Genomic DNA, 15644 nt, shown 5'->3' with positions numbered 1-15644 from the left:
CCAGTATAGAATTTCGTTTTTCGCTCAGATTAAGGGAGCATTTTTAAAGTCGTAAAAGCACTGATGGTAGTGATTGCGCAGTGCACTGGGCTTTGGTAACACAGGGGCTTTGGAGCTCTTATTGGCCGAGTGTCCCGATGATCTTCACCAGGATAACATCGGCACTCCGGCTATGTAACTAGGCTATGTAACTTCTTAATTTTATTGTAAGATCGAGCCCAATAGGAGTAGCTAGTCTTTTGTGCGCTGTTTTTCAACCATGAACGTATACCAACTCGCCCAACTTAACGTTCTACTAAGGTGTAGCTAGGCTGCTTAGTTGCGCGAGGAATCTAGATTTGATAAGCCCAAATTTTCTCTTTCTGTTCTCCGCAAAGTGCGTGCACAACGCAAGTTTCTCATTGTCTTTTTTTGAATGCGTAAAACGGCTCGAGTGTTTTTGTGATGTTCCTATCCTTGGGGCTGAAGCTAGAGTCAACAGTCTCAGCGAGTGCGCGACGGGAGATTTAGTTAGTTTCTTTTTGACGGCAGCTGATTGACAGTTTCCTCTCCCATTAATACATCACTGAGCCATTACTATGTACTATTATTCCGATGGTGTTCAGTAAACCTGTATCTTTCATTACTTCGGACTGCACTCATACAAATACTTGGGCATACTGCAAACAAGGTGTACTCTCGTGCGAAGTTCTCTGAACGTGATTTTGCAGTGACTGCTTCAGCGAAGAGAACGAAAAAAAAGCCTTTGAAAGATAAAGATTGCTTGTTCTCAGGCTAATTAGTGTGAAGTCAGGCTGGTTTGTAGGAGTGCCGCTAATCATACATGTTACAAAACGCTCTTGTAGATGGCGCCAGCTGTGTCGGCAACGCACACTCCGCTACCTCCGCTTTCGGAGCAGCCAGCAACCCTCGCAGGCGATGCGCCGAGCGCATGGGCCCGACGGCCGCCATCCTCCTCACCCTCTTATGGACAAAGGGCAGACGACTCGGAATCCGCGGCGTCCCCACTTGAACAGCTACGCAGCAGACCCAGCCATGTATTCCACCTGATAAGACCTATGTAGCCCAGACTGTAATAAACGTTCAATAATCCCCATCTAAAACAAGTCCTCAGTTAATAGAGTCATCCTAGATTAGACAGGCACGAAACAATACAGTTGTTGAGTAAATTGGCAACAGTATTGAAGAATCAATAAAAATGAATGGTAAGCGCTTGCAGCAGTTTTCAGTTCACGGCGTACGTAGTGTTCCTCACGCTCAATACAGGCGCCACTTGCGTAATTTTTGGCTTTGAGTACCTCGTGGGTCTTGAAGGAAACTGCAGACTATCTGTTCGTCGTTAGTGAAGTATGAAATTCTTTACAGGACTACACAAGTTCATTGTACGGTGGCTGGATGGCGCCAGCGGCACGGTTCGGATGAACCTCTGCCAGCCAGTTTGGGCGCTAGAAAAGCCGCTGTTGCCCATCGCTCTTCTTCAAGCTGTGCACCGCGCTTGGCGCCCGTGTCTGCCGACTTCGTGCACTTGTTTTCGGCTGCATAAAGCAACTGTTACTGACATAAGCCCTGCTTTGTTTCCACGTCCGATGCGCATCATGTTGTCTGTCTGTACAAACGTCGCTTCTTGCCGTAGACTCATCCGCCTGGGTTATGGGGGAATACCACTACTATCGCAGAGCGGAATAAATAAAGGTGGCGGATGTTGCTGCTGACTTTTGGCTTTCTGTTTTGCGTTGATAGGGTGCAGCAAAAGTACGATTCAGCAATGATCATGATTGCGACGACAAACTTGATGACCTTGGCCACTATGCTTTTTGTCAGTGGCGTAGGCTAGGCTGGCTGCTCTCACAAAGCATTTACTGCGCACTCGAATCGGAGCCATTTGTCACAAGTGATGTGGTAGAGTTTAGTTGGTAGTGGGCGGCTACAATGGCAGTTCAGCTAAAAGCATGTTCTCAACAAAGACTTCTTTCATGCCTTGCTGTATTACATGGCAGTATGTATCACTAGAACACACCGATAACTTGTTTTACTTCATTCGTCAGTTCTAGACTCATCCAAGAAGCTCTCGAAGCAGCTAATCTGTTTTTTCGTTACATTCATCCATATATTTCACAGGGCACCAGCGCTTCCAACAAACAATAACCTTGTGCGTCACATGACTCATTGGTGATCACAAAATGAACAAGGGAGGAAAAAACCTCAGGTTGCTTGAGCCAACGTTTCGACAAGGGGACTTGTCTTCGTCTGGGCAAAGCGTTCATCATTGGCAGGTATTAAATAGGGCCTTCGCTCCGAGGAGGAAGGCCCCGGGGGTGGGGAAGGAAAGTGGTGTGAGAGGGGATGCGTGTCAGGAAGGGGAGAGAGGTTTTTCCCCTATTGCAGCTTAACGAATCAAGATTCACCTCCCTCCCCTTCCTGACACGCATCCCCTCTCACACCACTTTCCTTCCCCACCCCCGGGGCCTTCCTCCTCGGAGCGAAGGCCCTATTTAATCCCTGCCAATGATGAACGCTTTGCCCAGACGAAGACAAGTCCCCTTGTCGAAACGTTGGCTCAAGCAACCTGAGGTTTTCCCCTCCCTTGTTCATTTCGTGATCACCAAGGACCATCTACCACACCCTCTCTCTACCAATGACTCATTGATGTCAATTTTACTGGTGTGAAGTTAATGGCACTCGTAAAAATCTGGCCTGTGTTTTGACAGGAGAAGAATGTTGCGTTTCTCTAAACGCAGCTTGTGTTTAAGCCGGATTCTCTGTATTAGCATCTACTGAGTGCATGCCATGTAGAACTGAAACTTACCAGCAAGAAGCAGCACGGCTACTACACGTAAAAGCATTCTTGCTGTCTGAAATAAAGAGAATGAGGATTTCCTTCAGTGATGACATTGTCTACCTAACTGGCTGCATTGCGCTTAGAAAACACCTAGAGAAGATTAAGCGTCAGCCTGCAAACAGTATAAAACAAAAACTGCATCATATGGGACGAGCTACACTCCAGTTTCATGGGGCTAGAGCCCCATCATATGGGGAGTTCACTCCAGCGCCATGGAATGCGATCTCTCCGGCGATTGCAAGATTACCGCCTCTTATCATGCAGTAGGCTTACTTTGGGGCAAAAACTGTTCAGTACAACCGAAAGAAGACTGTCAGACCTTTGCGAAATACAGCAGATATCAAGCATAATTTTTTTGAACGGTTAGTGCGTTCTTTCTTAATCTACTTAAAACTGAACAATTGTTTGCGCAAGGCAAGACCCGGGAAGACGCGCTGGTCGCGTTATCCGCCACACTCTTCCCCTTCATTCCGTCTTCGTTTACACAGATGCTCCACGATCTAATGTCGGAGTAGCTGCTTACTCCGATGCGTGTGACAGCCTGACTGTGACATATAACCTTGGTCCTTACATTGATCCGTCACGTACCGCTACCCTGTATATCCTCCCGACAACTGCCAGTATTCAAGACGTCTGCCCGCCGGCGCGGTGGCTCAGTGGTTATGGAGCTTGACTGCTGCTTGGCTGCTGAAGACCGAGGTTTGATCCCTATATCGGCGGTCGCATTTCGATGGAAGCGATATGCTGGAAGCCCGTGTGCTGTGCGATGTGAATGCATGTTAAAGACCCCAGGAGGTCGAATTTGTACGGAATCGTCCGCTACGGCGTCCGTCATAGCCTGAGTCGCTTCGGGACGTTAAACCCCATAAAACCAAAGGCAATCAAGACATCTTCCAAACATCCCTTAACCCGTCCGACTAAACTATATTGCAAGCAATAAGCGCAAATCACATGGTGACAACCTCTTTTAGATGCCTTCAGAGTTGTGCTGGTATGATACCCAAACTTTATCCCGCACAGTCACACTTAGGTGGATTCCTGGTCATACTGTGATCCCAGGCAACGAGAAGGTGCACTGGCTCGCCTGCGAACATCAACACTGGGTACCTGGGATCCCTCGGCCTCTCCCCCCAACGTGGGACACCACCCTCCATTGAAGACATGAAATAAATATCCACTATGGCAACATGCATCCAAGAAACTCTTGCGAGTTTCCCGTTCCTGACAAGTTTTACCCGACCCCTGAACCACCAGCTTTCTGGCGCATTAACTTAATTAGACTCCTCGCTCCTGCACGTTCATTCCTTCAGTCTCTGACCTTTCACTGCATGCCCAAGTCGCTCCGAACCCTATGCGAATCTGTAACATTCCCCATTGTCCAGTCCCGTTACCATTCAATCCAACATGGCGGGCCTGGCTAACATTGGACCAGCTAACGCACCAGCTGGCTTTGGTGACCCCGGCACAATACGTTCTCGACGCATAATGCTTTGCCGAAAAATGTGGTAGGGTTTTAACAGAGTTAAACCAATTATACGTGCGAAAGCATGTCTTAATTTTTCGCCTCTTCTTCTTTTTCTCCTCCCAGTGGCTACAGCTGGCCCGACGATTCCCAGAACTTTCACGAGCTTGCTACCATTGGCTACAGCTGGCGCGATGCTCCTCCGAACCTTCCCGAACTTCCTCTCATTGCCTGCAGCTTGTGCAACGCTCCTCTGACTTGCTTGAGCTTACCCCGTCTTCTCCTCCCGTTGGCTACAGCTGGCTTGGCGCTCAACCGTACTTTCCCCAGCTTGCTCCCATGGCTTCAGCTTGCGCAACGCTCCTCCGACTAACTCGAGCTTACCCCGTCTTCTCCTCCCATTGGCTACAGCTGGCTCGGCGCTCCTCCGAACTTTCCCGAGCTTCCTCCCATTGGCTGCACCTTATGATACGCTCCTCCAACTAACTCGAGCTTACCCCGTTTTCTCCTCCCATTTGCTACAGCTGGCTCGGCGCTCCTCTGAATTTTCCCGAGCTTCCTCCCACTGCCTGCAGCTTGAGCAACGCTCGTCCGACTAACTCGAGCTTACCCCGTCTTCTCCTCCCATTGGCTACAGCTGGTTCGGCGCTCCTCCGAACTTTCCCGAGCTTCCTCCCATTGGCTGCAGCTTGTGCAACGCTCCTCCGACTAACTCGAGCTTACCCCGTGTTCTCCTCCCATTGGCTACAGCTGGCCTGGCGCTCCTCCGAACATTCCCAAACTTGTTCCCATTGGCTACAGCTGGCGCGATGCTCCTCCGAATTTTCTCAAGTTTCCTCTCATTGGCTGAAGCTTGCGCAACACTCCGCCGAACTAACCCGAGCTTACCCCTTCCTCTCTTCCGATTGGCTACAGGTGGCGCGATGCTCCTCCAAACTTTCCCGAGCTTCTCCGAATTACTGCTCTCACACAAGACATGAGTCGTACTCGGGGTTAGTACGTCTGCAATAGGGCTTTCGCACTAATAAAGTTATTTTCACCTTGTCTTTCATTTTCATTTACCTTCGTAGTATATACGAACACCGCGCGAATATCTGTTGGACTCAATACATTACGAGAAATAACTTAAGTAATCTCTGGTTCACAAAACTGAGGTTTAGAAAGAATTTATGCGAAAAAAATGTGCATGCAATACTTATTTCTTTCATTACAAACACTTTGAGAGAAAACGCTCTTATAAAAGCGTGTATTGTACGCAAGAAAAGAATGGGCGCCCATTATGTCATAGATGAATGCGTGAATTTACCGGCATTGCTTTTGAGTGGGGGTGGTAGCAGCAGTCCCCTTGCCTTTTAAATTTAACTCCCGCTGAATTACGTACTCAACGCCAACGTGCCCATGGCATGCCAGACAACAAAAGAAATTCTATTTGAGGTTTTTCCTCTCCCGAGTTATGGTTGCAACTTGTAGAGGGATATGCTCCGTAAATCAGGGGAAGTCAGAAGATCGGTTAATCATGTATATAGTGCCTCATTGTTCAGTACAAGCTCGACTTCGCAAAATGAATATCTAAGCCTAAATGCTGATAAAAGTGTGCGGTTGGTTTAGAGTGTTTGTATGCTATAAGCATCCATCTGAAGCTTACCCCAGAAAAGCTCTCGAAGCCTCACGAGAGGCAGGAAAGCACATGGAACAAATGTTTCCGTGTACTACTACCAAGCCTTCGTGGTAATAGGACACTTAATTCCGATTTCCCTTTTCAAAACGAAGCCTCCTCGTAAATTCATAATTGATTGTCGCATAATTGAACAGCAGTATGATAGCATTCATTTCATAGAACTGGCATTCATTAGTACAGTGCAAACTGCCCTACAAAGATGTGCGGCAAATGGGCTAGTGCAGGTTGCTTGTCAAAAACGCGTGAATTCTGGAAAGGATATGAGATGTCAGGCTGTTTTAAGGCATTTCTACCAACTGTTTGATACAGTTAATCGCTAGAAAAAAAAAGAAAAATTAAGCTGAATAGCAAAAGGGAGATTTGCAACCACTCGTAAAATAGTTAACAAAGCCAGGTGCAGTGCAATATTAAGGTCGTGTAATAAGCCTACGAAAGCGAGAAATTTGGTGGCGTCTTACCTGATGGTTACGGTAGACTGGCAGATTCGGCATTCACTGGCAGCCTGCTTGCTCCAGGCGCTTATATTGGGCCCCGGAGACAGGTATGGAGACGCCCACAATGCGTTGCAAAGGTGTCACAAAACCGATAGCATATAATTAGTACCCATACATATACGGCAACGGGCGATTGACAATAACTTATTAGCACTGTGGAGCGATTCGTCCTCGCTCGGCTTCTGGAGGACTTCTTGTGCTTAGTGATGTTTAATCTCGCCTTGATATTTGCAGCTCGAACAAAAAACTGACGCAGGTTGATAGCGGCGTTTGAGCGTTTATCGCTTGGCATTGTCGCAATACGCGGTGTTATCAGAGTTCGGCATTCGGGAAAAGTGAGGAACTGGCAGGGTTAATAATGTTCCAATAGGGTATCTTTCGCTTATCAGACTGCTCTTTGTCACATTGCCCTTAGAATTTTCCGGGTTCTTCTTGCTAACTACTGGCCTACCCTGTGAGTAATAGTGCAATTAATTTTTCAGGCTAAAACCATTACACTCGGTGATTAAAGACCTATATTGTCAGCGACAGTTTAGCTATAGTCCTATGTACTACGCGCCATTGTTTTATTCACTGCAATTTACATGCCTTCAGGCGATGTCGCCACGGAGTATCCGCGATTCAAGCTTAACCGCCCCTAGTTGAAAACGTTCAGCTGCTCGCATCTCTTGCCTGAAGGTGGCGGCGGAAATTGGATCGGTAGTGAAGTAGCGTGAAAGCTGGACTGGTACACTCCCCTTTTGGCACCGACGGCACACATCAGCACTCCCACTAATTCTAAATTTTCTTCCAAAAGCAGTCTGTCACTGGAACATACGCCGTAAAGAAGTTTTCTCGTCTGAAAGCTTCAAACAGGCCATTAGAGCTATATTTATTTTATTTTATTTGATTTATTGTTTTCGTTTTGACAGTACACAAACTGCAAATCGAGGGAGAGCAAGCTAAAGGCGTCTAGAAAGTCCTGACAGTGGCCTGGCTTCCCCATGTAAAATAAAACAAAGTGTCATTTGGCAATGGTACAAAATTTCCTTAAGTAATACAAAGCACAATGCTGCGGACATAGGAACTACAAAACGATGAGGTCAATCATGCATAATGAAAAGCACCACACAACTAACCTGGATTAGGTCGACAAGACATCACAATTATCTATAACAAAAATATTCGTGAACAGTTTTCCTATATCTGGCCTCGGCCATATTTTTTAGCGAGAATTCAGTTAAGTAAGGGTGGGTGTTTAATCTGTGAGGAATTACATACGTTACTTTTGGGACTGTAGTTTGTACGAGATTTCGAAGCATGGTATTGAGGGTACCTAAGACTGCATGCTGTTTCGGCAATTAAATATGTGGTCTCAAAAGTCGGTCTGTTTTCATTCATGGCGTTTCTGACATGAATATCAACTTTATTACAGTAAGCGGTTGTGATGGTAAGCAATCTATGATTGAAAAAGGAAGGTGCTGTGGCCTCGCGGAAATGTGAATTATCAGTTAACTTAATTCTTTGTAGTTCGCTCTTAATACACCGCAACCCGCCAGTGGATTACGTAGGACCTTAGTCCTACGTAATCCACCATTAATTCATTGCAATCCGCCAGAATGCACAAGTAATCCACCACAGTCTACCGTAATCCAACTGATTCCTGCTTAATCAACCCTTTCTCTACCGCAATGCACCATGATCCACCGTAATCCTACTTTACTTTTGTGATAGTACATTCATTGCCGACGATGTCACCCTGTTTTTGCATCATCTCGGTACACATGCAGACGCCGCCGTCTTTTCTCGTAGTGGAGCAAGTAAGTCCTTCGCCCTAAAAAGGAACGAAAAAAATTTTAAGCACAGTTTCGGCGCAATTATACACGCGAAGTGCGATTAGAGCAGTCAGATAAATTTTATTAGCTGAGTGGGAGGGGCGGATCACCTAATAACGCACCGAGTCAGCTCCGCCGGATGCCCATGAGCTTACGCGCCTCGGCAACCTAGTCAGCCCTTTAAATGAGCCACGTGTGAAGGCTCGGCCACGAGATGCGCAGTGCGGTTCCCATCTGCTCTTCGGTAGTGATTAAGCCGAAGGGGTCGACAAGGCAGCCCACGTGATGTGCACAAGGATAGGGTAGCGTTCCCACCGTAAAATCTGCACTTTAGAGAAGAGAAACAAGGCCTCACCACTGCAATTCGTTATATCTCAACGCTCCGCGACCCTAGACTTGGTGTAAAGGCGCGGCAAGAGAGCCCGGCAGAGCGGAAGCACCTTGCCATGACCGTAGTTTTTCGCGCCTCGATGCACGCGGGTTGAGCGCTCTACACGGCGCGCAGAGACCCGCGAACGTACAGGTGCCTTCTTTGGCAGCGAGTGCCAGCGGCGAAACCGAGGAACGCTGCACATTATAGTTGGACTGATAGATGGATGTTAGAGTTGGATGGATAGATGGATACAAAAAATCAACCCAATACACAATCACCCACTATCCCTTCGCGTGCACCGTGATGCAACCGTCAATTACTCTTCCAAAATATCTGTCTCTCCCGTAACCGAGAGTAGAGTAAGCATGAAATGTTTACGGGCCTAATGTCATCTCGGTAGACACCCGCACCGTACAGGAAGGGAGGAACGCCACCACCCGCTCAGCGCGATGCCTTGCCATTTGAACGCAAGGTTTTTTCAGGAAAGGAAATGGCGCAGTAATTCTCTGCCATCTCGGTGGACACCCGAACCGCACCGTAATGGAAGGGAGGAACGACACCACCCGTTCGGCGCGATGCCTTGCCCTTTGAACGCAGCGCTTCTCACCCGGGCCCCTGTGCGCCTGCGCGGCTTTGCTTCGATGCGCGAAGCCCCTAAGAGATCACGTATGACAACGAAGTGTATCGTAACATTTATGTGCTTTTTGCACGCGTTATTAGAAATCGGAAATTATAATTCCGTGCATTATCAAACGCACAGCGACTGATATCTTGATAAACATTGAGAAGGCACTGGCAGCAGTTATTTTTTGTGACTCCTTTGGAGACCAACCGGCGCTTGCATGCCGGTCGCGTAGGAGGGCTTAGAGAGTCTCGTTAAATCTCGTGAAGTCTCGTACGGTGCCCGGATGCCGTTACGCTGCCCGTCGAGCCAGCGGACCATCGAGCTTTTCCTGTCCAGGCGGGCCCCCGGATCCAGCGTCCCGGAGGTCCTGCCTGTCGTCCTGCTGCCCGGCGCCGCGCTCCTGCCGTGGTGACCCGGGCCCCGTCGCGATGGAGAGACCCTGCCCTGCAGTGCGCCCCACAAAGGCGCAATGCTTTTTGTTTGCTGTGCCGGAACCTGTTCCGGCCGATCGCCTCATCGACCTGCTCGAGGAGGTGCTCGGAGTCGGGGGGCTGACATATTTGCAGCACCTTGGTGGTTTACGTTTCCTGGCGGCCGTGGCTTCCATGGCGCAGGCAGCGAAAATGGTGGCGTTGGGCTCGCTGCTCATCGCCGGAAAGGAGGTGCCACTGGAGCAGATGGGGGTTCCAGTGGTGCACGTGACGGTTTTCCGTCTCCCCCCGTGCGTCAGCGACGAGGACCTCGCCGCGGCGTTCCAACCGTACGGGAAGGTGCGCGCCATCACCGAGGTCGCCTTCCAGTCCAGGAACCGCATCGGGAACGGGACGCGCGTGGTGAAGCTCGAGGTGACCCGGGCTCCACCGAACTTCCTGACGGTGGCCGGTGTTCGAGCCATGATTGAATACCGAGGCATGAAACGCGTCTGTTCCCGGTGCGGCGCCGAGGGCCACTTCGGCGCTACGTGTAAGGCGGTGCGCTGCGGCCGGTGCGGCGCGTACGGACACATCGGCGCCAACTGCAAGCCGGTATGCAAGAGGTGTGGAGGCGACCACCCGTCCTCCGACTGCGTCGTGCCGCGGTCCTACGCGGCGGCCGCGGCTGCTGTGGCAGCCAGACCTTCCCAGGAGCCTGGTGTGCAACCCGGGCCGAAGGCGACACCTGAGGGGGCTGGCGCCGGTTCGGGCGGCGCGGCACAGGAGGCGGCGGCGAGCCCTCTCGAGGGGGCTGACGTGCGGGACGACGCCGCGACCAAGCCCGATGACGACCAGGCGGGCACGGAGACGGCGGGCACCTCGTCCGGCCAATCCGCGACGGAGCTGTCCACGGGCAACTCCGACGTCGCGGAATCGACCTCGTCCGAGTCTGACGACTCGCAGGGCGAGTCCTCTCGCAGGGCGAGTCCTCTTTTGTGGAACCTCCGAGTTTGGAGGTTTCGCTGCTTGACGCGCCCACGGCGGCGCAGCACGAGGGCACGGGCACGGACACCACGTCGCCTGGCTCGCCCTCCCCCAGTGACGCCCTGCACACACCCGTGAAGGACGCCCCGAGCAGCGACGGCTCAAGCGAGTCGCGACCGAAGCCGCCGCACATCCCGGTCGCCCTGCCGCCGCAGGGCCCGTGCGCAGCTAAGTTGGTGCGGCGGGCGCGCAAGGCTCTCGAGCTCGACGACCCCAAGCGCCAGCTCTCCTCGTCGTCGGACGGCGGCGCGACCTGCTCTTCGGCCACCCAGGTGCCGAAGAAGAAACCGAGGACGGCAGACGACGACGGCGACGGCGTCCACATGGACGTCGAGGGAAACGAATAGTTTCCGCCATGGCGCCTCCTCGCCGGACTTCAGGCCCTGCTGGGCCTTTTCCTCCTCCCCTCCCTGCTCGGCGGCCGCCCGAGCGCCGTTCTTTCGACGCTCTACGGCGCCGTTATCTTTTCGGCGCGCTGGCTCCGTCGGCGCGTTTGGCGAACGATGGACGGTGTTTGCGCGGTGGAGTGTGTTGGTGCGTGTGTGACTGTGTGTTGCTGCCGCAGCCGCGCGCATCGGCCGGACCTTTCCACCGCGCAACCATTAGCACCGCTTGGCATCGTCGTCCCGCCGCCGCGGGGCCGCCAGCCAGGACGCCAGCAGGGACCCGGGACGCCTCCCAAGCGCCTCGACGCCCCCCCAGCGCCGGTGTATCAACGCACTCGCAGACTCTATCCACATAACTGTACTGTGAGTCCGTCAGCGTTTTGTTTTGTTTACTTGTTTCGTTGTTTATTTTTTCTACATTGCTTCCTTTATTTTCATGATGGCTGTTTTTCGTTTCGCCTCCTTTAACGCGCAGGGTTTTCGCTCTCCCGATAAGCAACGGGAGGTGCTTCACCTTGCGCGTTCGTACCAAATTGATGTTTTGTTTTTGCAGGAGTGTAATTTTCGCACCCCTGCAGACGTTATTTCTTTCCGTTCACGCTTTCATGTCGATGCTTTCTTTTCCTTGACGGACTCACGGTCTTGCGGTGTGGGCGTTGTTTTCCTCACGCCGGCTTTCCGCGCAGGTGCGCATTGTACCTTTGGTTACGATGGTCGAGTACTGGTGGTGAACATTTTCCTCAACGGGCGGAGGACTCGCTTTGTAAACCTGTACGCGCCCGTCACGCGATCAGTGACAGGCGAGTTTTTCCGCTCTCTTACATCCCACCTGCTTGAATCCGTGTCATATGTCCTGCTGGGGGATTTTAATTGCGTCCTAGACTCGTGGCGTGACATTCAGGGCCCCGGTCAAGGTGCGTCCAATTATTACGCCAAGGAGCTAGGCAAACTGGTTCGCCAGCTGCACCTTACGGACGCGTGGGTCGAACTGCACGGGAACCTTTTCGTGGCCACACGTGCTAGGGGCCGTAGTGCCAGTCGAATCGACCGGGTGTACCTACCTCCAGCCCTCGTGCCGCAACTAGTATCCTGCGAGGTAGTGCCATTTCCACCAGGCGCCCGAGCACTCAGCGACCACTTACCTGTCGCGGTATTCTTGAGGTGCGCTTCGGGTCGAATTGCGACGTTCTCTACTTGGAGAATGGACATCTCACTCTTGGTGGACGACCAGAGCATTCGCGACATCCGTGCAGATTTGGTGGACTCTGTTGCCCTCTTTGAGTTCAGTCCCTTGATTTGGGACGCCCTGAAAACACGATGGCGAGAAGTTCTCATTCGGGCTGGCAGAGCAAAGCACGCGCGGAAGACTGCGGCGCTCAACGACGTGCTACGCCGCATGCGTATCGTGAAGCAAGGGGTGAGCTCACCTTTGCGATGCGAGAGTACCTGGACACTCTTCGCGTCCGGTACCACCGCATCCTGGAAGAGGGGTCCCAGGCCTCCTGTACCGCAGCGAATCTCCGCATGCCCTCGCAGGAACGCGCTGACCTCTTAAACGCGAACAGCTGCCGCCACAAGAGCGACCGACCGGCCCGTATTGGAAGCGTAACAATGCCAGATGGCACGATTTCCGAGCAGGTCCAAGACATCGAGCACGTCTTCCGTGATCACTTTGCCCATCTCTTTGCGTCGCAAGGCCTGTGCGAGTGGGATGGGTTTGACGTTGCTGTAGACGCCTTTTGCGCCGCCCTTCCCCACGCGCACGACGACGCGGAATCGGCTCTTTGAGCTCGCGCCACGCGGGAGGAGGTCTACGACGCAGTCTTAAGCGACATGAATCGCGCCTCCGCACCCGGACCAGATGGTCTAGTCTCCGGGTTTTACTACACCTTCTTCGATGTGCTCGGGGACTACCTCACGCATTTGGCGAACGCCTTCCTCGAGGAAGGAGCTAAGCCACCGTCTTTCGGTGCGGGCCGAATCGTGTTGATACCAAAGCAGGGAACAACGTCGTCATGCCCGGCGGCGTGGCGGCCGATAACCCTGCTCAATACTGACTACAAACTGGTCGCCTCGATTCTCGTCGCTCGCTTGCGTCTTCTTTTGCCAAACCTCGTTAGCCCCTTCCAGGCTTGCGCTGTTCCTGGCCGTTCGGTCTTTGCGTCGCTCACGCTCACGCGCGATGTGTTCGCATACGCACACGCGAAAGGGACTAGCGGGGTTTTTGTTTCCTTAGACCAAGCTAAGGCCTTTGATAGAGTAGAGCATCGCTACTTATACTCCGTTTTGCGGTGCTTTGGGCTGCCTGCCAGCTTCATTCAGCGCATCAAATCGTTGTACTCGGGCCTCACGGCCGAACTCTTGGTGAACGGGTCAGTCACCGCTCCTTTCCCCGTAACACGTGGCGTGCGCCAGGGATGCCCTCTTTCTCCAGCTCTGTTCGTCCTGTCTTTGGACCCCCTGCTGCGCAGCGTCGCCTCCAACGAACGCATCCGCGGCTTTCCATTGAAAGGACAGGAAACAATCGTCGTCTCGGCCTATGCCGACGATATTTCAATCTTCGTCCTAGACACCCGGAGTTTTGAGGCCTTCCTGGCCGTATTTACTACTTACGCGGCGCTGTCTGGTGCCGAGCTCAACGCCAGCAAGAGCAGGGCGCTTAGTTTTGGGACCTTCAGCGATCCCCTCCCGGTGCCCATTCCTTTCGTGAACGGGATCCGAGTGCTCGGAGTCCTTTTTGAGCAGAGCGGTGTGTCGTCCCGGACATGGGATGAAGTTGTTGCGCGCACGACGAGCGCGCTAAGGATGGCAGCGCAGTTCGGCCTCTCCATGGAGGCCAGGGTGAGCGTCATCAAGGGCCGCGCGTGCGCCTTTGCCCACTATGTGGCCCGCGTAGCAGTGATGCCGCGTCGTACGGCGGGTCGGCTCGCGTCCCTTGTGGGCGTCTTTGTCTGGGACGGTGGCACGGCGCAGGTCGCTCGACGCCTTTGCCAGCTGCCGCCTTCTAGAGGAGGACTCGGGCTGCCCTGTGAAGCCACCATGGCGCGTGCGCTCAGCGCCAAGCTCGTAACCACGCTGGTGGAGAGCGACGCATACCTTGGGCGTTCGCTCATGTTTTATTGGATGAGCACAGTGCGGCGCTTCTTCACCACTGAGCGCCATATAGGTCCACAGGCCGAGAGGCCTCTGCGCTTCTATAGAGCGGCTGCTGGTTTTAAGCAGTCTGTTTGTACTGACTTGCCAGGAGTCGACCTGACTGAGACGCCCGCGTCTCGGCTGAGCGAGATGATCGCGTGCGTGCGCCTTGGCGCCGACGACCAGCGGCGCACCGCGGTACGCAAGTGGCGCACGTGGTGCACAAGTCGTCTCCCTCCGCAGGTCCGCGACTTTGAGTGGAGGAGGAGATGGAGAGTCCTCCCCACGCGCGAACGCCTCTTATCCGAGTCCGATGTAGAAGCAATACACCGCCTTCCTACAAGAAAGGACGAAAATAATGTTGACAAGGTAGCTCCAGTCCTTGTACGTTTTGCTTCACGCATTGTCAGGGACAAATGGCTTGCAAAAAAGAAAGAACTAAGGGATGCAGATTCGAAAATCTTTTTGAATGAAAACCTGACAGCCCATAACAAAAAGCTACTGTGGCTCATGAAAACTAAAGCTACCGAAAAGGAATACAAGTTTGCCTGGGTGAAAAATGGAAAACTGTTCGTGCGGCGCAACGCGCGTGATAAGATTATCAACATTACAACCATTGAAGACTTGGAGCTGATACGATAACCCATGACCAAAATGACTTTAACAGATGGCCATTTAGAAATGATGGCTTGCTTTTCAGATCTGGATCATCCTCCAACTTTAGGCTATCACAGCACAGATTCTTTCAGGCGTTGCAAAGCTCAGAATAGCTCTAGTTTTTCCTTGTTTCATTTAAACGCTCAAAGTCTAAGAAATAAGAAAGAACCTGTTGATTTACTTTTAGAAACTTTTCGTCATGAATTTGATCTCTTGGCATTTACCGAAACCTGGTTCTCAAATGAACACGACGTCTTTAATTTTGAAGGTTACAAATCTACATCAGTATTTCGAACAAAGAAACGTGGCGGAGGCGTTACGATATACATAAAAAACAATCTTAACTTTAATGTCATCACAGAATATACTGCTATAAATTCTAGTTATGAAACGATCATGATAGGATGTGTCAACACAATATTTGTTATCATGTACCGGCCTCCCAATGGAACCGTAGGTGTGTTTTTGGATTTTCTTGAAAATGTACTAGAATACTGTGCAGACATTGGCAAGCATGTTGTTTTATGTGGAGACTTAAATATTGATTTTGCCTCTCCTCAGCCTAACAAACAAAAGCTTGAAGATATCCTCCTTTGCTTCGGATGTGAAAACCTGATTCATGTACCGACTAGAGTAACAGAAATATCTGCGTCCTTACTGGACCTGTGTTTTACAAATTATGATTTGAATGACCTAGAAGCTGGAGTGTTATCATATGAAATAA

The sequence above is a fragment of the Amblyomma mixtum genome, chromosome 3 (assembly GCF_055824585.1).
Source record: "Amblyomma mixtum isolate Tamu chromosome 3, ASM5582458v1, whole genome shotgun sequence".
Classification (NCBI taxonomy): Eukaryota; Metazoa; Arthropoda; class Arachnida; order Ixodida; family Ixodidae; genus Amblyomma; species Amblyomma mixtum.
Note: the sequence above shows the minus strand (reverse complement) of the source record.